A 26,839-nucleotide genomic window follows, 5' to 3' on the forward strand; every position below is an offset into this window, starting at 1 on the left:
TAGTCCACTTTCTTGAAGCAGACAGACATGCATACTTTTTGTTATAAACATGAGGTTCATATGAAAAAATAAATCCAGTGCCACTAATTTACATGAAGACTAAAACACCAATTATCCACAGCTTGGAGTAAAAACTAAATGACTTTAATGCAGAATCCGACAAATTAGATTCTTCAGCCAACTTCGTCATCTTCATCTGTAATTAACCAGTCAAAAATACTCCACTAATCCTATAATCCACCTTTATGACGCACCAGCTGAAGCCCCAGGTTAAGTTACGTCTGAATGAAGGTGCAGCCACATACAGCACAAGTAGGCATGTCTGTAGGTGTTTGATTATCCAAACAGACCAAAATAAAGAAATTTAGCCAAATGTGTAACCTTTTGCTTCAAATGTACTCACAATATACCCAAATATGATGCTTAGCTGCAACAGCTCCTATTATACACTGGAAGTTGCAAACATCAGTAATCCTCCAGCAGGTGGAATTTTTGACCTGTCCAAAACATCTGTGACACCCTAGTTTATCTGGTGATTGCTCTGTGTATGCTACAGTGCTAAATTTGTAGGAGGGCAACAGTGTCCTACAGCATCATCCAGTTGTGATGAAAGACGTGATTGTGTTACTGGGGGTTATTAGATTGAACTTTTCAGGAACAAGCATTCTGAGTTTGTAAAAATACGTCATACCATTGTTGAGTATGGTGGAGATATGTGATTCTGTGACCATGTTTCTCTAACAATGGCCTTGGAAACTGTTACTTTTGTTTTGACCACACTGTTTGGAACATAACTTGCTGAAATGCCAAATGACAGCCCACTTTTAGTTTAATGGTGGCAGTAACCAGAATATCTATTTAAATGTCCTGGGATTTCAAAGAATGGAAAAGGGACTGAATTTATGTAGCGCTTTTCCAGTCATACCGTCCACTTAGCACATTACACTAGAGCCGCATTCCCCCAATCACACACACTAATACACCAATACACAGATCGGTGTACAAGGTTAATTGCCTTTGCACGTCGATGTAAGGCAGGATGAAACAGAAATCGAATTCACAACCTTCGGATTGCAAGACGACTACTCTTCTCACTGAGTCACAGTGATGCAATCATGATGCAATGACTGCTTTGCTGTCCACCACAGTCCCCAGGCCTAAAAAGACCAAACAAAACCACAGTGGGTTCAGATTAGTTGAAAAAACAGTTTGAGTAAGAGAAGACACAGGACTCTGGATGATAAAGAGAGATCATCTTTACCAGGTACGCCAACAACTCTGTAATTCTGTTTCGGCTTAAAATGTAAAGAACATTTCACATTTTTTAACTCAAATAACACCAAACAGCATGTCAATGAAACAGAATTAAACAATTACATTGGATTATTTCTAGAAATTATCATTACAAGTTATATTGTACTGCAGTAAAGGTTTACAAAACTACAAATTTCTTGAACATATTATAGCTTGACTTGATATCTTATCAGTTTAAATATAAACAATGATCCATAAAGCATCCATTCTGCATTTAAAAAGAAACAAAGTTCTATGTTCCAGTTTACCCACATTTACACATCAGCTGGGTTTGCGGACATTTGAATAAATACTGTTTATTTAAAATCCTTTTGGTTTTATTTATTTATTTTTCACAATATAACCAGACAGAATTTCCATTTTAGCTTTGTTTTAAATGATCAAATACAAACTGTTGATTTAAATGTAACTTCTGATCATTCTTTTTTTTGTTTTCAATTCCCCTGAGTCCTATTTTCAGGAGGGTTATCTAAATGCTAATGCTTCCATGTATCAAAGTAAGAGCAAAGTAGGCTTCACAAACCAAATAACAGTGGTGGTGGTGGGGGCAGAGTCTATTAAGATATCACAAATTATCACAAATATCTTGCGCAATTACCTGGTTTATTTGCTAAATAAACATAAGAACTGGCACAAAGGTCATGCAATTTAGATTTCTAATGGTGTATGTTTGGTCCTTGGCTTCCTGGACAAGATGCTGAACTGTTCAGTTACTGTTGAGGATCAGACAGCAGAAATAACACTACACCATTTGGCACATGAATAAAAGATAATTATGGAAAAACATTATATTTTGTTGAAAAAGATACGTTTTTCAAGAATTTATATAATATTCATACATTGTTTTTTCAGCTTAACTAAAAATCCATTTCACAAAAATATCTATCTTACCTTTTTTTTTTTTTGCCTCAGAATTATTTAGAGGCAAACTTAAAGATATTGCTTTCCAAAGCTTTTTCCCCAGGCTTTGTTGAAATTTTCTGGGTGGAGATAAACTCTTGTTCTTCTTGTCACATATCAATGTGAAGCTTGTCAGGTCTGGAAATCACCTGGCTACACATAAATATCCGTGAGGAATTTGTGGTTTTTCTGAAGTCAGCGAGGCAAGTGAGAGCACAAGCCCTCCTCTGGGCCCTGTAGTCGCTCTGAGCCGTAAAACATTTCTAATGGAATCTGACCTTCACAGCATTCCAGTTTGTGTTGAGTGCTGGTTGAAGCAGCAACAACGCCAGCAGCATGCCACATGACTCAGTTTTCCGCCTTTCGCCTGTTGTTGGACTAAAGGGGATAATTAACAAACTCATAATGCAGAGACTTCAGTGTGCTAAGTTTGTACAATGTTCCCTGCTGATTTTAATATAAAGTTTGTTTTTTATGTCAAAACCAAATCATAAATAAATAAATAAAAAAATCTGAAATAAAATTGTACCACTTGGTTGCACAAAAGCTGCTACCTTTTGAGGAAGACCAGTTTAGGCATTTTACTGAACTTGCTGCTGAAGAAGATTGAATCCCAGCTGGACCTCTCATAAAATCTCAACACGTTTTCAAACTGCTGCTTCTATTATTTTTGTCTTGTGAACGCTTCAGTTTACATAAAGATGAAAGAGAAGATCATTGCTGGAGACTATGCAAAATCACATGTAACATCTCTGATAGTGCCAGCTGGCTCTGGTCCAGTCTCCGTGGAAACTAAAAGCGTAGATTTAAATGACGTTCTGACTGGTTCCAAGGATATCCTCCTTTGTGAGATTGGTGCTGTAATCTCTCTGCATCTATCTGAATTCAACTGGCTTTAAGGTAAACATTGTCTGTATATCTTTTGGCATTTTGAATGCCAAAATTGTTTTTCAATTATAACAAAAATAGTACAACTGGATATCTTTCTTTTTTTTAATCAATTTCCTACAGCACTGATTGTGTAAGTCTGGTCTGTAATCCAGATTCCAATACAGACAATGCTATTTTTCACGCTACGTTGCTGTATTTTAACTGTCTCTGGGTAAGATCTTAGTTGTTTTGATCTTGCGTCTATCCATTGTTTATACCTGATTATCCTTGCAGAGTTGTGGTGGGGGGTGCCTTTCTCCAGTGGTCATTAGAGAAGAGGCGGGGTCACCCTGGAGAGGATGTCGGTGCATTACAGGGCATTGATCTTACGGTGTCTTGTGTTTTAAATTCAGTTTATTTTGTTTATTCTTCTGTAAAAGTATAGCACTTGCCACTTTGTTGAGGCATGAAAAGTAATGAAGTTGATCAAGTTTAAAAATGTTAAATAAACTTAGAGCGCTCATTGTGCTTTAATGTAAAAAATGTGTCACTCAGGACCACAGCTGTTGGTATAAAGTCCCATTTCCTTTCTTTTTAAGTTGTATGGAAATATAATAAAAGAGATTTGCTCATGTCAGCTCCAACATTGTATTATCATATATTATTAAAGCTTGACTTTATGACACTTATGACCTTTCTTCATAAGTGTGCCAGGCATAAATGAGGACATTTCAAAATAATTGGATCAGAATTTTTGCAATCTGAACATTTGATTAAGGTTAAGTGTGTATTTCCTGAATATAATCTAGTTTGTAGTTCTTTGTTAAAGAAGCCAGAATCACGCAACAAGAAGCGCACATTATGGTTTGAATAGTATTTTCAGCTTAGAGGGCAGTTTCTGGCATTGTTCTGTTTTCTCCGTGCTTTTCACTTCATTCCACAGAAACTCCATCTGACCCGGGGCAGCACGAAGTCATTACAACACACTGATACAATAGTTCATTTATGCATTTCTCTCACACTGCTGAAGCTTCATGTTTTACAGGGAAAAGTATCCATGCAATGTGGGAATATTTTATCCCCCAGAATGTTTAAGTCATGAGACGGTTCTACTGTTCTGTCCTTCCTGTGCAGGCGTCTTTTGTTTTCTGTCTCTCTTTTTCTCTCTTGTATAATTCTTTTCTTTGCCCTGAACCTCTTCCTCCTCCAAAATTAAACAGTAGGAAAAAAACATTCCAGAATGAATTCAATGGCCAAGCATTACAAAGCAGGAGCAAAAATACAACTCCACTTAAACAAGCACTTAGAGAATTATGGGAGAGGGCTGCAACTTGGCCAAGTGCACATTTAGAGAGGTCCCGCATTAAGAACATTTCTCAGCTGCTCAAGCAAAAAAAACATCTCATAGGCTGATTTACTTTAGCCGCTGGACTGATTAAGGTCTTTTATTTGGTGAAGCAGTATTAGATTCCAGCTCAGAGAAAAAAGCTAAATGTAAAAGGATGAGGCAAGTGTAAGAGCAATTACACATAATCACTGTTCTTGTGGATGAGACCAAAAACCAAAGTTTTGTTTCAGCAAATGCTTAAAAATGGGAACTTTCTACAGAAGGAGCAGACTACAACTCTTGGAAACAAGCATTCAAAGCTGGGATTCAAAACCAAAGCTAAAGTGACTAAAGTTAACTTTGCCCCCAGTGTCTCCATTTGGAAATATGTTTAGCATCACTGTCGCAAACAATGACATGCTTTTGTTTCTGTTGTAAACCTACCTAAAACAATTGAAGACAAACTGATGATTTAGAAATCTAAGGATAAAAAGCACAGACATATTTACATATACAGAATAAGTTTGAGATGCACCAACATGTCATTGTGGCCTTGCCCTATTATTTTTCAACCAGCTAAATACTCAAACATCAATCGCAATGCGATTCGGTACAGATGACAAAAATGTGTACACCAGGTAAAGGGTAGTATAGTTATTTTAAATGACCATATTTTTTCACGAGGTCTGCTGGTAAAACTGACCACATTCCAGTTAGCAATGTGTGTTTCATATGTAATGTCACTGACAAGCCTTTTAAATCATCATGGTTGTCTGAACAACCGTAGACTTCAATGTATTTAAGGGTCTGATTTTAAAACATAATAGTGGTTTAAGGGTTTATAAAACAGCTTCCTTAACTGTTAAATTTAAATAAATAAATAAAAAGGCAAAATGTTCTGTTAATGCAGTTCTTCAGCTGTATAATCTGTCCAGTTTCTTTAAAAAGTTGCCTTTCAAATGTGTTCATAACATTTGAAGTTTTATATATTTTGTCACATTACAACAACAAATTTTTTATGAGACAGAATAACACAACAAAAAGCAGAATTAAATGATACATGGTTATCAAAACCTTTTGCAAGTATAAAGCTGAAAAGTGTGGCTTGCGTTGGTATTTAGTGCAATAGAGTAAATAGTTGGGTGAACCACCTTTGGCTGCAGTTACAGCAGCAGGTCTTTTGGATTTTGTCACTAGTAATTTTGCACATCTAGAGACTGATATTTCTGGCTATTCTTTAGTTAGATTGGATGGAGAGCGTCTGAAAGAAATACAATAAAAACAAACATTTTATTTAAAACATTCTACTGTAATTCTGTAGGTATGTTTAGAGTTGTTGTTAGGAAGGTGTTTACAGTGTTGGTTTTCTGCCACACTTTGCTCCTAGATAAAACGTTCAGCTTTGGTTTTATCCGACGAAAAGCACCTTCTTCCACATGGTTGCTATGTCCTGTATAAGGCTAGTGGGAAATTCCAAACATGACTTCTCATGTATTTCTTTCAGCAATCCCTTTCTTTTAGCTCTTCATGAAAACTAGATCTACCGTTTGCCTGACTAATAGTTGTCCTGTTAACAGATTCTACCACCTGAGCTGAGACCATGGTCCTCCTGGTTCTCTGATTTATACTTTTCTTGCTCAGCTTGTCAGTCTAGGTGGATGACCATGTCTCAGTAGGTTTGCAGTTGTGCCATACCATTTACAACAGTGCTCCATGAGATGTTTAAAGTGTCAGATATTGGTTTTCTTTTTTTTTTTTTCTTTTTTTTTACATATTCCTGCTTTAAACCTCTCCAGAACTTTCTCCCTGACCTGTCTGTTGTGTTCCTTGGTTTTCATGATGCTGTTTGTCGACCAATGTTGTCTAGCAATCCTCTGATGCAGTCTCAATCTGCTTTTGAACTTGTTTAGGTGATTTCTGAGGCCAGTTAGTTGGACTGAATAGTATGTAGGTGTCTCAGAATAAAGGGGGCTGAGAGTTTAAGGTTAAACAGGTTTCCAAAAATGGAAACCTGTGTAACCTTCTTCATCAACTTCCCCACATCACCACTTTGTGTTGCTCAACACATAATTGCCAATGAAAGGTTGCAATTATTGTTTTTCTGAATCTGGCTCCCCTGCACGGCCTTGATGGCTGGCTATCTTCAACTTCTCCTGGAAGTTATGTAAACATGACGCTCTGCTCCCTCTGCCCCCTCCCTTCCCTGAAGACATCTGTGGACCTGCTCAGAACTTTGTGGCCGTTTGATGAACATTCCAACGTACCATCAAGAACAATGGCCTCTGTGACAGTGCTTCATGGACTTACTTGCACACACACACTTCCACACACACACATGCTCAAGATAAACATATGCACCCACTTACACCGCCTTCACCGATTCCGGCATGATGTTGTTTTGTAAACTTGTTGCTTCTTTGTGCTGAGGTTTTTTGCAATCTCAAACCGTATCCTGCTAAGGATAAAGGGTGAAATATGATTTTTTCCCTCTACTTACCTAATGTGGCCTCTTTTCTCATCTAACAAGGGCAGCGCCTGTGAGTGGGCAGCAAAGCCTCCCCCCCTTGTCTTGTGTCATGATGTCTGTTTAGATGAGTTGTACTGGAATTCTGATTTCCCATCGGCGATCAATAAACTATCTTTGAACTGAATTGAAATACAATTAGGTTGGGGTCATAACGTGACAATATTTAAAAGTTTAACAGATATCAATACTTTTTTTTATGGCATTGTAGTGTAATTATATCATTGTGTTGTAAAATTCATATTTTAATGAGAATGTCTCAACTTTCCCCATGTTTTGTATGAAAACAATTACCTGGTAAATAATATGCTTAATTCAGAGATTTAAAGAAAGGCACAATTTCTAATGAGAACTGACAATCTTCACTGACCTCACACTACGCACTGAAGGTGAGATGGTTAGTGGTGCAGAAACAGTCAGCAGGAATAAAACACAGCCAGGTGGAAGGAATCACACTCTCTGCAAGCTGTTCACGCAGATTTTGCACTGGAATGTGACACATGATTATTCAGAAGCACCGGAGCCAGGTTTATTCGTTTACTTCCCATTTACTGTAAAGCAAGAACATTCAACCCTTAACATTCAGTGGACAAAAGAGTTTCTCCTTAAAAGAGACGGTAGAACAGGTCTTTGTTGTTCACTTACTCTTCAATCTCATGATGGATATCTGCAGCCATTTCAACATTCCAAGGTTATATAAGCAGTATTAGATTCAGCAAAATATATTTGCATGGCTAAATACTGAAGTTTCACACTATTATCTATGTGCTGACAGTCAAATAAATTAGACCAAAATAGATAATTGCCTAGCATTTGTTGGAATAACGGTCTCTATTCCCCTAGGTTTCATTTAGTTCAATCGTTTAATGAACCTTGAGACTTAACTTTAATTTCCCTTTACTTGAGCATATTAAATGCCTTTTTTAGTTATTTTTTGTACTGTTGCAGGAAAGTATTTATACTGTTTGGCATTTTGTCAGTTAAGGTTAAAATAGATTTTTAACTATTTCTTTTGTTGACACAGCATGCAGGCAATAAGAAAGGACAACCTGAAAACTTTACTCTGCATCATTAGTCGTCAGCTAAAAGGAAGACTCTGCAGGGAGTCTCGAGTTGCATCTTTTGGGTTCTGCTTTAGTTACCCTGGTCTCTAATACTCCTTTTCCATTAGTACCTACTATACTCGACTCTGGTCAGCTCTACATGGTTTGGTTCGCTTCGATTGCTATTTAGTGCCATCTCATTGTCGGCAGGATAGTTAATAGCAAGGCGACACCACAGTCCAAAAAAGTAATGTGATGTAATTTGTAGCGACACAAACACAACAACAACCTTGACTGCCAACTACATTTATACGCTTTCCTTGTCCTTTGGATCTCACCCGGCACTTTACACTTACAGGCCACATTCAGCAATGTACACATGCATTCATACAACACTTCATGGTCTCTGTGCACACAGAGGGCGAGAGATAAATGCATCATGAGAAATGTTGCCTCCGGGAATTCTGATGGTGTAATCTGGAGACGGATCTACAGACATTATTGGCAGATAACTCTTGAGTCACAGCCAGAAGAAACTGCACCCCATAAAAAAACCCTGTAGGCTCCTTAGCTTGCATTACCACCAACAACCTAATGGACCCATGCACAGCTTTTGGCCATTCCTATTTAGATTGTTTGAGGTTTTTATTTACTCTTTTTGGCTGAACATGTAAAACAGACTTTGCTTTCAGGGACTTCAACTTTTTACACATTCTGTCACATCACAGCAACAGGTTTATGGATTTTGTTGGGATTTTCTGGGATTTACAAACAAATACTAAAACGTTTGGCTTATGAGAGCTGAGAAAGCCATGTCATTTTATGTAAGTTGTGAACAGCTTAAGATATCTTAATATAGCTCATTATAACTTAATATTGACATCATTGTACACCAGTATGATTTTCTCTGCTGCTTAAGAAGACACGATTGGACTTTTAGAATTCAACGTAACAAGTCTTAGGTTTGGGGAATTTTAATTTGAGACTAAGCCAGAGTGTTTGTGTATTTTCATTCTGTTACATGTTAACTTACCCAGCTATCTGGTTGTTTAATAACACAGACTTACACATTCACTAAAACCACTGTGGATTTAGTTCAGTGTTGAGCAATTTACACTAATTGTTGAACTGAAGCTTTAATTTGTGTCGACCAAATCGTTTCTTACATAAAAATCAACACAAACATATTTACAACAGCTTACTAAGCAACATTTATCATTTGTTTTTTTTTTTTATATACTGGCCATGTGTAATCACTATTTTCGTTTGGCTACAGCTAAGGTCACCAATATTTAATAAGAGCTCCTTAAAGCCTGGCAGAGAGGAATGTGGCTTCTTGCCACTGCTTCTTAGATACAAAGACTCTGTTTGGCGGAAAACTACAACAAGTTTTCTTTCTTTGTGTTGATATCATTACATTAAGTAGATAAGGACAGACACTCTTTCAGTACTTTTTAGGTTTTGTTTCAAGGTCCAAACATTTTTCTAAATATATTGTTATATAATTTTCTTTTCCTTTTTTGTTTGACTGTCAATTTTTGTTTGCATTTCTATGTATTTTCTTTATATTAGGTGTTTCTTTCCTTTATTTGTAGTTTATTTTTGTGTACAACAAAAGAGTGCTTGCAAAGTGTCCCCCCTTTGCCCGGAACACACACACCGTTATTTCACAGCCGTTACCACCTACAGCCCTCTTCATGCTCAACAAGCCATGACGGTGGTCACAGAGCAAATCTGAGCGTCACACTAGTGTAGCTGAATGTGCCTGGATGTGTTTGTGCTGGGATGTTTGCTGAGCTCTTCAGGGGTCCAGGAGCAAAGTTCCTCCAGGAAACACAATCTTGACAGGGTGCTGGGTTTAATGACTTTGGAGAGTAATTGTCATAGTAATTGATACATTTCATTCATCCCACAAATGTTATCCAGAATGGTATTTTCCTTAAACCTTGCCTGTACTCTTAGCGGGTTCCACACTTTGTTTTAGAATTGAAAATGTGTTTTGTTAAACATCTTGGATTTGTTTGAAGATGAATACTTTTTGTTTGTAGTGTTGGCTAAAAGGTTGTTCCGTAGTTTTATTAGTCTTTTGCATCTGTCTGCCTTATATTACATTTCGTTAAAATATAAAATTGAAAGCCTAAGTTCTGAATGGCACTTAACACTTTATGAACATTTTCATGCCAATATGACATGAGGAAAAAGTTGCATAAACTTTATGTTGCGTTTTATTATGTTGATTAATGCTTATTCTATATAGATTTCAGTTCAGGAAACCCTGATGAATTGGACATTTAATTCACCATTTATCCATCTTCCTCCACCTTCCACTGATCTGAGATTGGGTCTTGGCAGTGCCTGGTCCAGGAGGGAGATCCAGACATCCCTCTCCCCAGCAACACTCTACTGCTCATTCTGGGGATCCCAGGCCAGAAGGGACGTACATTTCCTCATGCAGGTTCTGAGTCTGCCCTTGGTCTGCTCTGAGTAGGATGTTCCTGAAAACCTCCAACATGGAGGTGTGCAATAGATGGGTGCTTCTTTCAGGATGGTGGAGCAGCAGCTCTACCCCAACCTCCCCTGAACATGAACACCCCAGACAGGATCAATACTAAGGGACAGCAGATTCCACAGTGGAAACAAGGTTCTGTGCTGAGAATGTGAACACAGGTCTTGCTTTGAGTATACAAGGACCGAATAGCCCTTAAAAGCTACCCAGGTTCCTTAAACCCCACAGCACCCCATCCCCCACCACAAAAATGGTAACCCTCAAGGGAAACAGTTTGAAGCCTTCTCCAGATCCACAAAACACATGTGAACCAGACAACCAAAAACTGTTGTTTGAATCCTTCTTCTTGTTCTTTTCCACAGCACACTCTCTGGTCCCTGGTCTTAGTTATGCCGTAACAGTTGCTGCAGTCAGTGTTGCTGGCATAACAGCTATTATTTTATTGACACTAAAGGAATTTGTTTTGTAGGATTTTGCATATTTCATTGATACATTTGTTGTGTGCAAATTTTCTCTTTTTAAATCTCTTACTTTTTTTAAATTTATTAAAAAGATACAAGAATACTTCAATAACACAACAGTATATTATTATTTTGGATGTGAGTTTTATATAAATATAAATGTTATTTATGTGTAATTAAAAAGGAATTTCATACTTTGTCACTCATAATGCTTATGTGATGCAAAAAGTGCATTGCAGTTTTCTTTTTAAACATTATTCAGGTTTGCAAAAAAACAGGAGATTGCATCAAAGTGTCAGCTCAGGTTTTCATATCATTCTTATTCCTTTAGATGGTGTTAGCCACTAGACTAAATCAAGTATTTGAGAAGATTTAAACCTGTTTCAGTTTCCCTGTGATCTTATTTGCTGAGATTTTATGTCACTATATTTGCACATAAATAAAGCTCTGCTGGCTAATTGTACAAATCTTGAGTGTTAATTTTTCTGCTTGGTGAGACAAAACCGTTCTGCAAACATTTTCCCTCACTCAGCCAGCTTTGGAAGGCACCCCTTTACTTGTTGCACAGCAGCCAAAGCTGACTGTCAGTGGTTTGTTTTCTTTAGCCTCCATTTATTGCTGACCCTTTCAGCTTAGTGCCAAATGGTGGCTCTGTGCTACATCACTTGCCTGGTTTCTTTGCATAGAATATTTTACACTTTGGTGTTCCCATTATGATCCAGCAAAGCCTCTGTGTCGTCCTATTGAGCGGTTTAAATAAACATAACATTGGGCTTGTCTGTATTTACACAGGCACATTTTGGCCATATGCTCAGTTTACTCTGGTTCTATGAATGATGGGTTAGACAACAGAAAGAATGCCAGTTTAATCTGGGCTGACCATAGGGGAATGCTGCAAGAGATTAAAAGTGTATTCCAGATATAGTTTTGGATCTCTGGCTGTTTTTTATAAATAAAACATATGTGCATATGGACATGGATGAAAATGTTGTATAGCTGTCCTGTGCAATTGGTGTTTCATTTGTTGGTCCGAGTAACTGTCCAAAATTCATCGTTTTGAAATGATTCACTGGCAGTAAATCACTGTCAGTATTTATTACAGCAAACAAACAAACAAAAACAAAAAAAACCCTCACAATGATAAAAGACCATTTTGCTGCTTCTTTCCTTAAAAATCATGTTTTAGCGCACCACTGAAACCTAGTTTAACTCGAATAAAATTGGCAGGCTCTTACATGGGCTCTAATTCAAGTGTAAAAGCCATTGTTCAGTAATTAATATTTAATAGGATTTCCTTAAATACTAAAAGCAAAGCTCCTTCACGCAGCATGATCTGATGGGGTTTAACCATATGCATACCCACAGACAGGCGTGGTTCATGCATTAATGTTGACATGGAAGAGCCTCTTGTTCTTCCACAAACAACCACACACCCATTCCCCTGACAAAGCCCCTTCTGGAAAAAAAACCAATAAAGTATGTAACACAGCTATTTTATCTTCAGAGGAAAAGATTCTTGGTCAGAACCATCCAACCGGCAACGTTTAGCTATCTTCTAGCTAATTGTATGCATCCCTATCTCTTCAATATCTCTGCTGGATGGCATCAGATTATAGCTGCTGAGGTCCAGGTTGTTGAAATTGGGCAAATCCTCCATCTGGAGATACTTAAGGTCACCTGAAGTATCCTTCTAAATGTTGAATATATTTCAAAATGTCTTCATAAGTCCACAGTAAATTGTAAAGGTCTTTCCCATCGGAAATTAAACATTTTTTCATGTATCAACACATCTCATTGCCTTTTAGATGCTAAGTATAACTAATAAACCTTTCAGAAAGAGGTTTTTCCGCCAGACTAGTTTTTGCCTGCAAAAAATAGCGTAACTACAAACCCAAATACAGGTCGGATAAAAATAAAGATACCAGGCAGGAAAGCCATGAACTACACATTATATGTTTCTTAAAATGAAACATCAAGGTGGTAGCAGCAAGCTGTGGTTTTTTAGCTGATGCAACTAGGAGACTAGTCATGGTCAAAAAAAATTACAGTTGGTCACTGACCGGATCACCGATCCCAAATCGGTTGCCGGATTACAGTCCTATACTGTATATGCGCAGCCCTAAACCGTATCGCTGCAGAGGGAGAAACCACTCACCAAAGTATATGCAAAATGCAGGATTCTGATTTATTAAAAGGAGTAGCAGCAAATATATAACAACACATGGTCACAAAATACCCCTCCCTCACCTAGGGGCAGTCCCTCAGCTTGATTAACACTCTAGTCACAGAGCAAGAATCTTATCTGCTCAGCAACAGAGTCAAAGACTGAGTGTCGTAAACTCTATGTTGTAAATGCCAAGGTAGGGGTCACTGGAGACTGTCAGATGGGGGAGTATGTTAATAAAACAGATCTATGTCATTCTGTGGCAGGAACAGCATGGTGCCTTAAACAGCCTTGTCTAAACATCATTATATATAGAGAACATCTGCATTCTTATCTTTGAAACTCAGTTCCTTCTTCCTTGTTCAGCATGTCATAAAACAATAAATTAAAATGCAATAAGAATGCAATAAAACAACATTTTCCAATATTCCAGACCCAAAGTACACAGCCAAGATTACAAAGAAATGGCTTCAGAACAACTCTATGGATGGATCTGAATGGCCCAGTCAGAGTCCAGACTTGACCCCGATTGAACATCTCTGAAATAATCTGAAAGCGGCTGTGCACCGAAGATCCACATCCAACCCGATGAAGCTTGAAAGGTTCTGCAAAGAAGAGAAAGAGAGGGAGAAACAGACCCAAAACAGGTGTGCCACACTTGTACCGTCATAGTTAAAAAAAAAATAAAACTTAAGGCTGCAAGTGTTGCCAATGGTCTTACCACAAAATACTGAGCAAAGGCTTTAAATACTTACATGGGATTTTTATTTTCATTTTTAATAACTGCAAAACAAATCAAACACACTCCTTACCTTGTCATCACAGGGTGCTGTGTGTAGAATTTTGAGGTGAGCAAAATAATTTAAACCATTTTGGAATAAATGTGGAACCTTTCTGGAATGTTTTGGTAATTACATTTCTTTTTGTTTTCTTGGTAATTACATTTCTAAAGACCGTGAGGAAATTGATATATCTTACAAAGGGAAATGGGGAGGCAATTCACTTGTGTTCTCCAAAACTTCGCATACATATTTTAATGAATATTTCAATGCTTAAAAAAATAAAAAGTTTAATTCAATACATTTAAACTGCATGTTTATAACAGGTAAGAAAGGCTCTTGTAACAAGTCACTCAGAATTTAAATTACTAAAACTAAAAAGGCTTTTATTGGACTGGTTTCTTCTGCTGGAGCAGAGTGTGACTAATGATGCAGACAGATAGTTTGGAAAACAACCATGTATTGAACGAATGTGGGGTTAGCACAATTTATTTATTTTCCAAAATGAAATAAACATTACACAGAAATAAAATAAGGGCCCAAAGCATAAGCCTTACCTTTGAAAGAAAAGCGGAAAACAATTAAATATCCCCAGGGATTTTACTCAGTTTTTGTGGTAATGATCCACATCAGAAAAATGTATCTCAGTTGCAGAGCTGCAGCTAAAATATCCCCTCGTCCTACCAAGTGGCATTTCTCAGGCCATGCGGGGCAGATCAGAATGTCTTTTTACGGGAAGTGTTTGACTCTTTAAACTCAGTGAAATGTGCTTACTTCACAGCATAAAAGCAAATTTCCCTCCCTGCCTTCCACCATGTCTGAGTGCACTTCACTGAACACTCGGAAAAAACTAAACTTCCTCTTAACCTGTGACAACAGAAGTACGCATTGTTAAAACAATTGAAATTAACTTTTTTCCTCAATAATCGGAATATCAACACTTCCAATTAAGAAAAAATGTTTTACATGTAAGAAATAACACTTAGGATTATATTTATACTGGCAGGATTACACATTGGTCAGCTTTTTGAGGGTTTATTTGCAGTTAGTGTTAATGTTTCACTCCTAAACAGAGTAGGATTTTAGAAATAGTGTAACTTTTTCCTCGGAATAAAAGCAAGCTTAACTCCATAGTCTGCTGGAACCTGAACTGTGCAATCACAGCTGCAGTGGAAAACTTTACTGAAGAGCTGGAAGTGACTGTTTGAATGAGCACAGTTTCTATTTAAAGAATATATTAATAAAGCTTAAACTTTCTTCCACAGTCAAAACTGAAACCCTACGAATGTAATACTCAGAGGTAATAAAGGCTTTAAAATGTCTCTGAATATATCCCTGTAGGCCTTGCATCTTTACAAAATTCTTAAGAGAAAATCTATTCTGTTTCTCCTTTAGATGCAGTTTCATTAAAAGTTCTTCATTTAATCAAGAGGAGCTATTCTCTGTCCTATTTTACAGTTTACACTATTACAGAGACCCAGAAGATGATAAAGACTGTAAAACTTTGTGTGCTAAAATAAAAAGTGACTCAACTTTTTTAATTGGTTTTGAAACATATTTACCTTTCTCATCTTAATAAACCTTTCAATTGTAACTGCAGAGTGGCAAGATTAAACATCTTTTCAGGAGAGAGGTGAAAAATCTTTAAAGGCTTTTTCAAAAACCTTTATCCTAAAATAGGATGCAACGTTATAAAACTGGTAATCAGGCTAACTTCAATGTAAAGTGAAGAAACCTGGCATATCTGTCCATTCTTTCTTTGGTTTTATCAGGAAATCATTAGGAGTTACTCAGCAGCCAAACTGGGCATCTAATAGAAACGCAGACACAGACGGAAGACACGAAATGCGTTAGTGGTAGAACTTAAGAAAATACATTTATTATTGTTAGTAGCCAATCAGAGACTCAGAAACTCCAGGTTGTGGTGGCAACACTGGGTGATGTTACTAAGAGAAGAAATCTCAATTAGCTTGTCTCAACATCATAGAGGTGTTTAAAATGAATGCATTAGAAGCAGGGACATTTAAGAAGGCATTAAAACAACAAGCTGAGATAAGGCAGCAGTTTATTCAGGCTGAGAAAGTAAGCAAGACTTTCAGCAAATAACAGGAAGGCAAAACATAGTACAGCAAAGTTGCTCTGTCTCTCCTTTTGATTAAAGGTAAGGATAAGCAAAGGATGTCAAAAGCCATGTTTTTAAAATGTTAAAACCTTGTTTTACAGTGACTGCACTCTCATACAGCGTCATGACGTCTCCTCTGCTGCTAAGTTATTAAAGAGCATTCATGGCTGAAAGGCTAGAAAAGATATTTTAAAAACTGTTCTTATACCTTCTTCATTTGCAGTTCTAAAAGAGAAATCAGAACAACTATCAACGAGTCAAAACTTTGAAAATCTGATCAAAAATTGGTCCGAAAAGTCTGATCGGTGCATCTCTACTTGAAATAACAGCATCACCTGCAACTTTAATGAAGCATCTGTTTGCCTATTTACCATTCATAGAAATACAAACTATATTCTGAAGTTGTGGAGTGACTACAACAATGTGTAAACCAGTACAGCTGACTGGAAAACTCTGATGCACTGGGATCAGTCAGGTAAACTGTCTAAAATCCATCCCAGAAGATTGAGTTTAAAGTGGTTAATATATATTTACAGGTTCATGATGCAACTGTACAATATCAACAGCAAAGGAGAGATAACTGTAAAGAAAAAGCTGTCTTTTTTCAAATTTGGGCGTTTAACATATTTTGTGCAAATCTATAATTTTATCTTTTTTAAAATAATACATTAGAGCCTTTGGTTTGTGTTTTGACATTGACATGAGGTATAAAATTTTAAAAAGGTCAATAGGAGGTTGTTTTTTTGTATAATGACTGTAGGGGACATGGCATCTCCAGAAAAGCCTCTTTTGTTCCTCAGAAAGAAAAAAAAAATCCCACTGGGAGAAGCTAAAAAGCAGCAGACAAACTGTTTAACTGACAGGGATTCACTGGGAAGTGCAGAACAAAAAGACCAACCACTGCATAACTAATGAACAAGATGAGGTCAAACTGAGAAGAATTATAAGTGCCAAATTTAAACCTCAGATTGGGAGTGGGGTCCAACTGGGATCCATGGATATACAGCAACCAAATGCTGACCTTCAGAGGAGGACACCCTAGAAAGGGAAAAGGAGGCTCAGCGTACATCAAAATGTTTGCATTTTAATTGCTGTCTGCTGATCTTATCCAGTCTCCCCTCTGTGCTTTTATGCTGTTTTCTCCACCTTTCCTGAATAACTCACATTCCCCAGTCTCTGCATCCCCTCGTATTATGTAGCATGAGTGCAGGCAGAGGCCTGGCAGTGCATGAATAGGGTCAGTTAGATTTCAAACCTTTCCCGATGAAAAGAACCCTGGCTGCGGTTGGAGACACTGGAGCTGCTCCCAGCAGCTTCACAAAGGCTAGCTTTCAAAAAAAGAAAGGAGATGAGGGAAGGGTTAGAGGGTTTCTTTTCCTTTCTTTTACCTCATCTTCCATACAAGCAGAATGAAGGCTTGTTGGGAAATAAGAGAATGAGAGTTCTGGGATGACCTGTTGTAAGAGAAGCAACAAAAAAAGATTTGTATATAGCTGGATAGAAAAAGACAGAATGGTAAGAATGGTGAAGTTTGAATCAACGTATAGTAGGGGAAAGCTAAGGCATATAAGAGAAACATAGATACATTATTGATCATTTATTGAATTGAGCTGGAAGAAACTACAACCAAAAAAGATCTGTTGGTCAAATGTTTTACATCACTGCACTGAAAGTTAGAAATTGTATTTCTCCTTAACTGTGAGGGTTTTCTGCCCTTGCACTCAAAGAACTTGATGTTCTTCATTAATATTTCACAGTGTCTTTTTTTCGACTGACCTTTCCTGCAGCTGTATCTGTAGAAAAACAACTTCTGAAGTCAATTGGTGGATGGATTACTTGTTTTGGTTTTCTAAATACTGTAATGTTATTGGCAATGTATGTCCAAGATGTTTTTTATTGTAAACGGGAAAGTACAGTATTTGAGACAACGTTTAGCTCTACAATATAAGCGATGAAAGAATGCTAAAGAAAAAAAGCTTTGTGTCATTTCCAGAGTAAACCAAAACAGCTGTGAATAAGCCCTGAGCTTTAAGAAACAAGGTTTAATTTTTCTGTGATGTTATTACCAATCCAGCTTACAAGCAGACTGAGAATGGAAGGAGAAAGAAGACAATTTAACCGTATAATAAATTTGCTAAGGAAAAAAACTCAATATCATGAAAAAAAGTAACTACATGTATAAACAAACTATTAGCAAACTGGAAATGTTTAGCGTTACGCAGGCCCTTCTGGGGATAAACATTTGCACCAAAGCAAAGGACTATTGTGTTTATCTCACTTTGGTATGCATTGTAAATGGTAAACTGAGATCACTTTCCAAGTCCTAATGACTACTCAGAGCACTTTTTCACCACAGATCATATTCAACTCAACCAATATGCAGAATGGTCGGCAACATGGGGCAAGGTCAGGAATCAAACATTATACGCTAGTATAATGCTTAGTAGTAGCCTAGAAAAGACACATTTTCTCTACAGCATTTACGTATATATGCTAAACTAAATGAAATAAATGTGTACATTTTCATTTAAAGGAGACATATCTCGTACTTATCGTCTTCCGCTTATCCGGGACTGGGTTGCGGGGGCAGCAGACTCAGCAGAGACGCCCAGACGTCCCTCTCCCCAGACACCTCCTCCAGCTCCTCCGGGGGTAGCCCAAGGTGTTCCCAGGCCAGCCGAGAGACATAGTCCCTCCAGCATGTCCTGGGCCGTCCCCTGGGCCTCCTTCTGGTGGGACGTGCCTGGAACACCTCCCGAGGAAGGCGTCCAAGAGGCATCCGATATAGATGCCCGGGCCACCTCAACTGGCTCCTCTTGATGTGGAGGAGCAGCGGCTTTACTCCGAGCCCCTCCCAGATGGCTGAGCTCCTCACCCTATCTCTAAGGGAGTGCCCGGCCACCCTACGGAGGAAGCTCATTTCAGCCGCTTGTATCCGGGATCTCGTTCTTTCGGTCATGACCCAAAGTTCATGGCCATAGGTGAGGGTAGGAACGTAGACCGACTGGTAAATCGAGTGCTTCGCTTTTCGGCTCAGCTCTCTCTTCACCACAACGGACTGGCACAGTGCCCCCATTATTGCGGCAGCCGCACCGATCCGTCTGTCGATCTCCCGCTCCATTCTTCCCTCACTTGTGAACAAGACCCCGAGATACTTGAACTCCTCCCCTTGAGGCAGGAACTCCCCTCCATCCTGAAGAGGACAAGCCACCCTTTTCTGGTCGAGTACCATGGCTTCGGACTTGGAGGAGCTGATCTTCATCCCAGCAGCTTCACACTCGGCTGCGAACCGCCACAACGCATGCTTTAGGTCTTGGCTAGAGGGGGCCAGCAGGACCACGTCATCTGCAAAAAGAAGAGATGAAATCCACTGGTCCCCAAACCAGACCCCCTCCGGCCCTTGGCTGCATCTAGAAATCCTGTCCATAAAAGTTATGAACAGGACCGGTGACAAAGGGCAGCCCTGCCGGAGTCCAACATGCACCGGGAACAGGTCCGAGTTATTGCTGGCAATGCGGACCAAACTCCTGCTCCGCTTGTACAGGGACCGGGTGGCCCCTAATAAAGGGCCCCCGATTCCATACTCCTGGAGCACCCCCCACAGGGCATCACGAGGGACACAGTCAAATGCTTTCTACAGGTCCACAAAACACATGTGAACCGGTTGGGCAAACTCCCATGAACCCTCGAGCACCCTGTAGAGGGTGTAGAGCTGGTCCAGTGTTCCACGGCCGGGACGAAAACCACACTGCTCCTCCTGAAGCCGAGGTTCGACTATCGGCCGGACTCTCCTCTCCAATACCCTGTCGTATAGGCCTTACCAGGGAGAATCAGAATCAGAATCAGAATCAGAAAAGCTTTATTGCCAAGTACGTTTTTGGACATACAAGGAATTTGTTTTGGCGTAGTCAGCGCAATACAATACAAATTAAACAGTATAAACATATCTACAATATAATATAAATATATGTGCTCAATTTTAAGTGAGTGAGAGTAAATATAGAGCAGTATAAGATGCAAGAGCAATACAACAGTGCAGGTGATCATTGTGCAAGTATGGCAGTGCAAGTAAAGCAGGAGTCCATGACTTCAGCCTGGGTGATGAAAGAGTCCAACACTGTTTATAGTGGGGGTGGGGGGCTGCTGACCTTAACTGAGGACATTACTGGGCGGTGGAAGGAGTACTTCGAGGATCCTCAATCCTGCCATCACGCATTCCCTGGTGGAAACAGAGGCTGGGGACTCGGGACATATCGTGCTTTTAAATTTTTCCTTTTCACATTAAATCATCCGGTTGTGGTGTATATAAAGTGGAACTGCAATGCTTTGGTCTGAACTCCTTGTTATTGTAGCCCCACAGGCTCCTCCTTTACCCCCTATTTGAGATGCGTCTGAGAGCAACTCGTTTAGGCGCCGTCTCTTTAAATGCTACTGAAGCACTTCACGCCCCGCCCCCTCTACGTCAAAGACGCTGAACTTTAACCCATTCTGCCATTTTTGTAGTTTGATAACACTTATCTAGCGGCGCAGAAACAAGACAAAAATGCCAGTTTGGCACATTTGGCTAAATTGTGCCGAAATCCCAGCTCCGCCTGCCACATTGCCAACTAAAACCTTTGTGGAACATAAATGCTTCAACTGATTCAGTCCAAATTTGCTGCAGTTATAGCCAAGATGTTGATGAATACAACCTGGGGGTTCTAGGATTTCCAAAGGATTTTCATGATGTTTTACAATGTTAATTTAGAAAACAATTTAGGCGAGGGCCACAAAATAGAACATTTTCTGTGTTTAATCAAGAATAAATTAGACATAGTAACAGTTGCAACAGTGGTTCCACTGGAAATATATTAATTTATGTCTTACCTTTACACAAGTAAAGTTTGTATGTAGTCCTCGTAGTTGCGAAGCTATACTTGATTTATTTAAGGTATGTAATATCAGGCGGAAATTGCTCTAAAACCCCTTAGGGCTTAACAGGTTAACAACAAAAATTATTTAAATGTTAAAAAAGTGAATTTTGCAAGATATGTCCCGTTCAAGGTTGGACAATTATAACTTGCATATGTTTATGTGACAGAATTAATGTGACCTGTTGCTGGAGAAATGTTCAGATTATTAACAGTACATCTGTTGGCACTAGAAACATGAAATGTAGAGAAACTGGGCTGTTAATAATAGTTTGAGTATTGTTCATCAGGCCAACAGAGAGTCTCTTGTTCTAAGAAAGCGAAGAACAAAAAGAAAGAAGTTGACCAAATTTGGTGGTTTAAAAGCACAAGAGAACGTGCCCCATGCTGCACCTTAGACACAAATTTATTTTCAAACATCTAGTGAAAATTGAATGATACACTTATAGCTGAGTCTTACAATTATTTATGTATGTTTGACAATGAGTGAGCATTGTTAGTTTGGTCATTTAAACGAGGATTTGAAAATAGAAGAGAAAACAAAAGTAACAACATGTGACAGGGAAAGTGGACGCAACCAGACAGTGACGGGAGGAAGTTATGAGACGATGACACTGACAGATGGACAAGGGTGTTACATTAAAAACATCTGGAAAAGTCGAAGAGAGAGAGAGGATGAGACAGTTAGTATAAACTGATGGGTCTAAAAGGTCATGGGGACACAGAACAAAAAAACGAAACAAAATAAAGACAGGGTAATATTTCATTCTTTCATATATTAAGTGAGAAAAAGAGCCACTTGCAACTCTAGAGGTGCAGGTGGCAGAGCCCTGATCTAGTAGATGAAAACTGTGATCCTATCTCAATACGACTGAAAATAAAAGTGCAACACTTTAATTTTTTATTTATTGTTAAAGTAAAACTGTAAAGGTAAAAATTAAGATAAGTCCAATTAAGGAACCAGTCAGTTAGAGTTTCTGTTCCAGCATATATCATCATAAGAAATGGATTTATTATTACGTCTTCATAACAGGGGCCAGGACCAGTTCTTCAGGGGTACTGGTCCCTGTTGGTCCCTGTTTAGAACCACTCATGTAGCACAGGGGTCAAAATGAAAAATGAGGATTTTAAAGAAAGGAAGAAATGAGAAGAGAACATGAATGCTGTGATAAATGGACCAGGTGAGTGAGAAATGATAATGGTTAAAAACAAAGAAAGAAAACCATAAGAGTAGGAGAGGGAAGAGGGTGACAAGCCGTAAAAGGAAAGTAGAAAGTGAGATGAACCGAATGAGAGGGTCCACTGCATGTCTGAGAAATCCTGCTGTAAAATGCCAGCCCACACAAAAGAACAGGTGTTTGGTGGTTTCAGGTTTCAGGTAGAGGGAGCTGATAGGATGTTGACATTCAGCGATGACAATGGAGAGTCTGTCTCTTAACATCATGTTTTTTAAGGGAACATATTTATAAAAAAATACAGTATTATAAGCCATGTAATGATGACGGCTATGAAATGTTATCTTCCCTGACATTTTTCTTACACTCTGATAAATCCTGACATAAGGGCTTTGTGGACATTTGATTTAGTTTTCACCTATTTAAGCCTCAACATTTGGCTTTGGCATTGGACTTAATATATCTTAAAAATTGAATGTTTTTATCTAGATAATAGCTGGATAAACTTGGGTCTTAAAGGAAATTCAATCTGTTTGAAAGTACATCCCCTCAGGGAAACAAATTACGGTTTTAAGTGTCACATGTTGACAGGTGAGAGGCCCAGCCATCACAGCTCATTTATTGGACCTTTTTGTTAAACGCTGCCCATTTGCAAGCCAAGGCCACCATGTGAGCTAGTTTTCCTGCTGATGTGTGTCGCAACGTGTGCTTGCAGATTTCTAGCATGTTAATCATGGGAACAGTGTTACAGCAGGACCATACTTCAGCGGAAGAATGCTTTGCTTCAGGCTACAACATCATTGATTTTTAGTATTCAACACTGAGATGCATATTCTACTTTAACCTTTTAACCATCAACTCACAACAAGTTCCATTACTGAGATGAATGTCAACATCATCAATAACAGTGTTGATCCCTAATGAGTTAAAATGACAGCAATACCATCTTCAACTTTTAGATTTTCATGCCTTTGTCTGTCTATGTCTGCTTCCAGTGACCTGAAACGGGTCTTAATGTCAGTGAGCTGCAAGGATGATTAATATCATCTCAGATAATGATAATGTATATGCCATGGTACGTCACTGTCTTTGCTAAAATGATGAATTAGTTTGAATTTACCTGATGTCGCAGTGTCACATTAACTTCATCTGTCCTTAATAAATTGTAGATTTCTGGGTGAAAAAAAAACAAACTAAAAAGAAGATATTCATAATTTAAAAAAATCAAACCATCTGCAAACATTTTATATTTTATTAAACATATAGGGAACACTACATGATTGGGTGGATTGCTCTGCCAGTTAATAGAGATAAAACTCTAATAACCACATGTACAAAAAGAGAATTAAAAATGTATAATAAAATATATAAATAAAATAAAAAATACAAAATGACTGACTGACTTTAATAAAATATAAATTTACATTCTTGAAATGATTGTTAGGAATATAATATCTCTTCCCTTTATTATTTCTCAAAGAGACAAGAGGTTTTTACTGTATATTTGGTCAAACTATCTGAAAGGCTGTTTACCACAACCCTTTAATCTACTTGAAGAAACCTACTCCTAATCCAGAGGCCATTGCTCCCTGTTGACCTATGTATTTCCTTTACCAATGTGGGGATGAGATGGCTCAGTGGTTCTTGAAAAAATAATTTGTCAGTGCATGGTCAAAGGGCTAAGGCCAAAAAGAAGTTAAACTTATAACATAGGTGCTCTTGTTGGTTTACAGTTGTGTAAACTAGTGTTTTAAATTCAGCTGATACACCAATATTTTGTCTACAGTTTCTGCTTTACTGTCTAACTTTAAAAACCTGCATTTTTTTATTTTTATGTTTCTGTTTTGCCATGTACTCTGGGAATGTTGCAACCATTATCTACAGGTCTGAAGTTCTTTTGTTGAATAAAATAAAACTATAGGTCTACGACACAGTCAACAGAAAGGTGTATCACAAATGTTCATGGTTGTGGTGCTTTTAAAGACTATCAGACATATTCCCTTGTTAAATTCTCCTCACATCCCCTCACAACCTTGAAGTTCCACGAGGTTGTATGCCTTGATTCAAACCTTTTGCTTTATTCATGTTTCTAGTCAGTGAGATATCATGGCATGTATTTCTAAGACTATACAACTAATGGTCTGCTTCTTTAAAATAAAGCCAGATGGACTTAATATGCCAGCTAAATATCATCCACGTGTTAGATAATAAATTTCTTGATTTCTAGACACAATTTTAAATCAGAGTCCAGTCTAACAAACCTACAATATCTCATGGTTTCATATTTTAGGAAAGTAGCACTTTGCTATCTATTGGCAGGTTTATTTGGGCTTTCTAGGGTTTTCAACATTACACTGCTGTGGAGAGATCTGCCATTTTGAGTTAACAGGGCAGACACCTATTACACACACTACTTGATAATTTTAAGCTTTCCTTTTTACACGGTTGGGTTACTTAGGCTGGCTTAGATGACCTTCAGGCAACTTCTCTAAATACATTTTCATAGAGCCAGAATATTGAGAGAACTTCCAGAACACTATCAACCCTTCCAGTAGTTAGATCACTGTTTATGAAACAAAAATCATATGAAAAATAACATTCTAAGTTGTACTGTTTTACTTTCAATTACTAGAGTGAAACTGGACTATGTTTAATTTAACCTAAATTAACTTGACTTCTTTTGTTAAGTAGCCTGAAATTACATTTGCTTTAAAATGGTTCTATTCTCATAAATGTAATTAATTAGAATTTAATTTAATATTAACAATAGACATATAAAACACCACTGTTCTACTCTGTAGACATGAAGAGAAATGTTTTAATAAAAATAGTCAAACACTAAAAATTAGTGTTTTTTTCTTTGATTTAAGATTTTAATTACCTGGATTTGGTTGGACCTTGCCTGAGCTGGACTTGGATGTAGCCCGTGTTCTGTCAAACAAGGCACAGCCCAGTTAGGCACATACACTTCAGTCCTACATTTTTAACTTTCTACCAAATTATGTGTGGCCTGGCCTAGATACCCATAAAATGTAACAGCCTTGGGCCTCTGCTCCATACCATTCTCTTCCCTAACCATATTTCAGGCTTATTCTCATTCGGGTAAAAGATGTCCCTCCAAGGCACAAAGCAGCAAAGAGGTGTAGAAGGAGGGTGCCCAACAGAGTCGGCTGTCAGGTGCGACAAATTAATGGCAAATTCAAAGTGAGGCTGCTGCCAGGCAGGCAGGGGTGGCAGCTGTTCAGTCTCTTGGTCACTGCTGCAACCATTAATGTAGCATGGAAACTTGTTTCAGGCATCGCTGAGGCCATGTTTACGAGTTCTGATGGCTTCTGAATGGTGGGAGCAGAGACCAGCTGTTACTGAAACCTGATGGATCTGACGAAGCGAAAAAGCTCTGCTCTCAATGATTGCTGTCAAGGATAGGTTTCATATCTCAGAATTTGAAAATCCATGTTTACAACTTTTAATCTTCAGTCTTTTATTTCAGAATGGCATATTTGTGGGTGATTTCACCTGTACCCGTCCAGTCATACGGGCTGTTTAAACAGCACAGTTTCTGGGTTTTCCCCCTTTCCTGCCTGTGTTATCCTAGTGCTCTGACTTTTTATTCATGAAAACATGGTTTGCTGGAAATAGCCACTGAAAACAGAGAGTGCTGTCGTCATAGGTTCACTGAGTTTGAAACCATACCCAGGTGCCCGCCTCCTTCCTCTGCTCTGCACCACTGCCACTGAAATGTGTTTGTTTGATTGCTTCTGAAAGCCTGCACTGACCTGAACACAAGTCCCAAAATTATAAATAGCCCCTCTCTTTTAATCCAGTGGATCCATGATGGGAAAGTGGCCCCCTCATTCACACATCCAATCAAAGTCTTCAGAATGATCAAAGGTGTTTCTGGACACTAATGCAAATCTCTAGAGATTAACACCGGATGAAACCACTGAGGAATTTTCAGTAACTCCCAGTTAAATCCTGCAGCCTAAAGGGAAGTCAATTGCTGTGACAAAGGTTGATATGAAGTGATGTGTCCATCCAATACGAAGCTGGGATACTCCCCTTACCTAATGTTGTTCATGATTTAAAATGATTCAGCAAAACAATCTTCAATTTAACTAATTTCTTGTGTCTTCAGAAGTTTTACCTTAATGATGCTTCAGTGACTGTTTTATGTAAAAAAAAAAAAACACTTTAATCTATTGAGATATTAGTACAAAGGTGTACAAACTATCAAATAATCATTCAAATGTGCTTAATTCTTGCAGGATTGCAATGGGGAAGATGATCATCTTAAAGGGTCAAAGGGCAGGACCAGGGTGCACACTTAGAGCAGTACGATTTGCACGATCCAGGAAAGGCACACAGAATATGTTATTTGTGGATTTGATCCAAAAAATATGTCTTTTTCTGAACAATTTCAGTGTTTTTGTTCTTTTTTAGAATGAAAGATGAGTGTGTTGGTTGTTGGTATGTTTCCAAACCCTAACAACCTGACAGTATGGTTGGAATTGTTACATTTGTTGTTTGAACTACCTTTTTAGCAGTTAATTTAATGAGATCTTCATTATTAAACATTATTATTATTAATAAAACACAATTTAGTGTAATTATTTTGCTGTTTAGTGTTAAAATTGCACAATTTTATGTATCCAGGATACAAAAGCAGCCTATTTGATGGGTATATTTCATTCCTATAGCAGTATTTTCTGCTCCAGTATGCAATGACAGAGGTTTTGCTGACGAG

General features: G+C 38.2%; 1 long non-coding RNA gene across 2 annotated transcripts; it reads left to right on the top strand.

Moving 5' to 3' along the window:
* On the top strand, positions 1-26,623 carry LOC124860701. 2 transcript variants are annotated; one of them, XR_007036420.1, is made up of 3 exons: positions 1-1,264; positions 13,543-13,756; positions 26,361-26,623. It is a non-coding gene; the product is annotated as an uncharacterized LOC124860701 (long non-coding RNA). The 2 variants fall into 2 exon arrangements; XR_007036419.1 differs by lacking the exon at positions 26,361-26,623 and having other exon boundaries at positions 13,543-14,009.
* Positions 26,624-26,839: the final 216 nt, after the last annotated feature.

This window comes from Girardinichthys multiradiatus, chromosome 23, assembly GCF_021462225.1.
Source record: "Girardinichthys multiradiatus isolate DD_20200921_A chromosome 23, DD_fGirMul_XY1, whole genome shotgun sequence".
NCBI lineage: Eukaryota > Metazoa > Chordata > Actinopteri > Cyprinodontiformes > Goodeidae > Girardinichthys > Girardinichthys multiradiatus.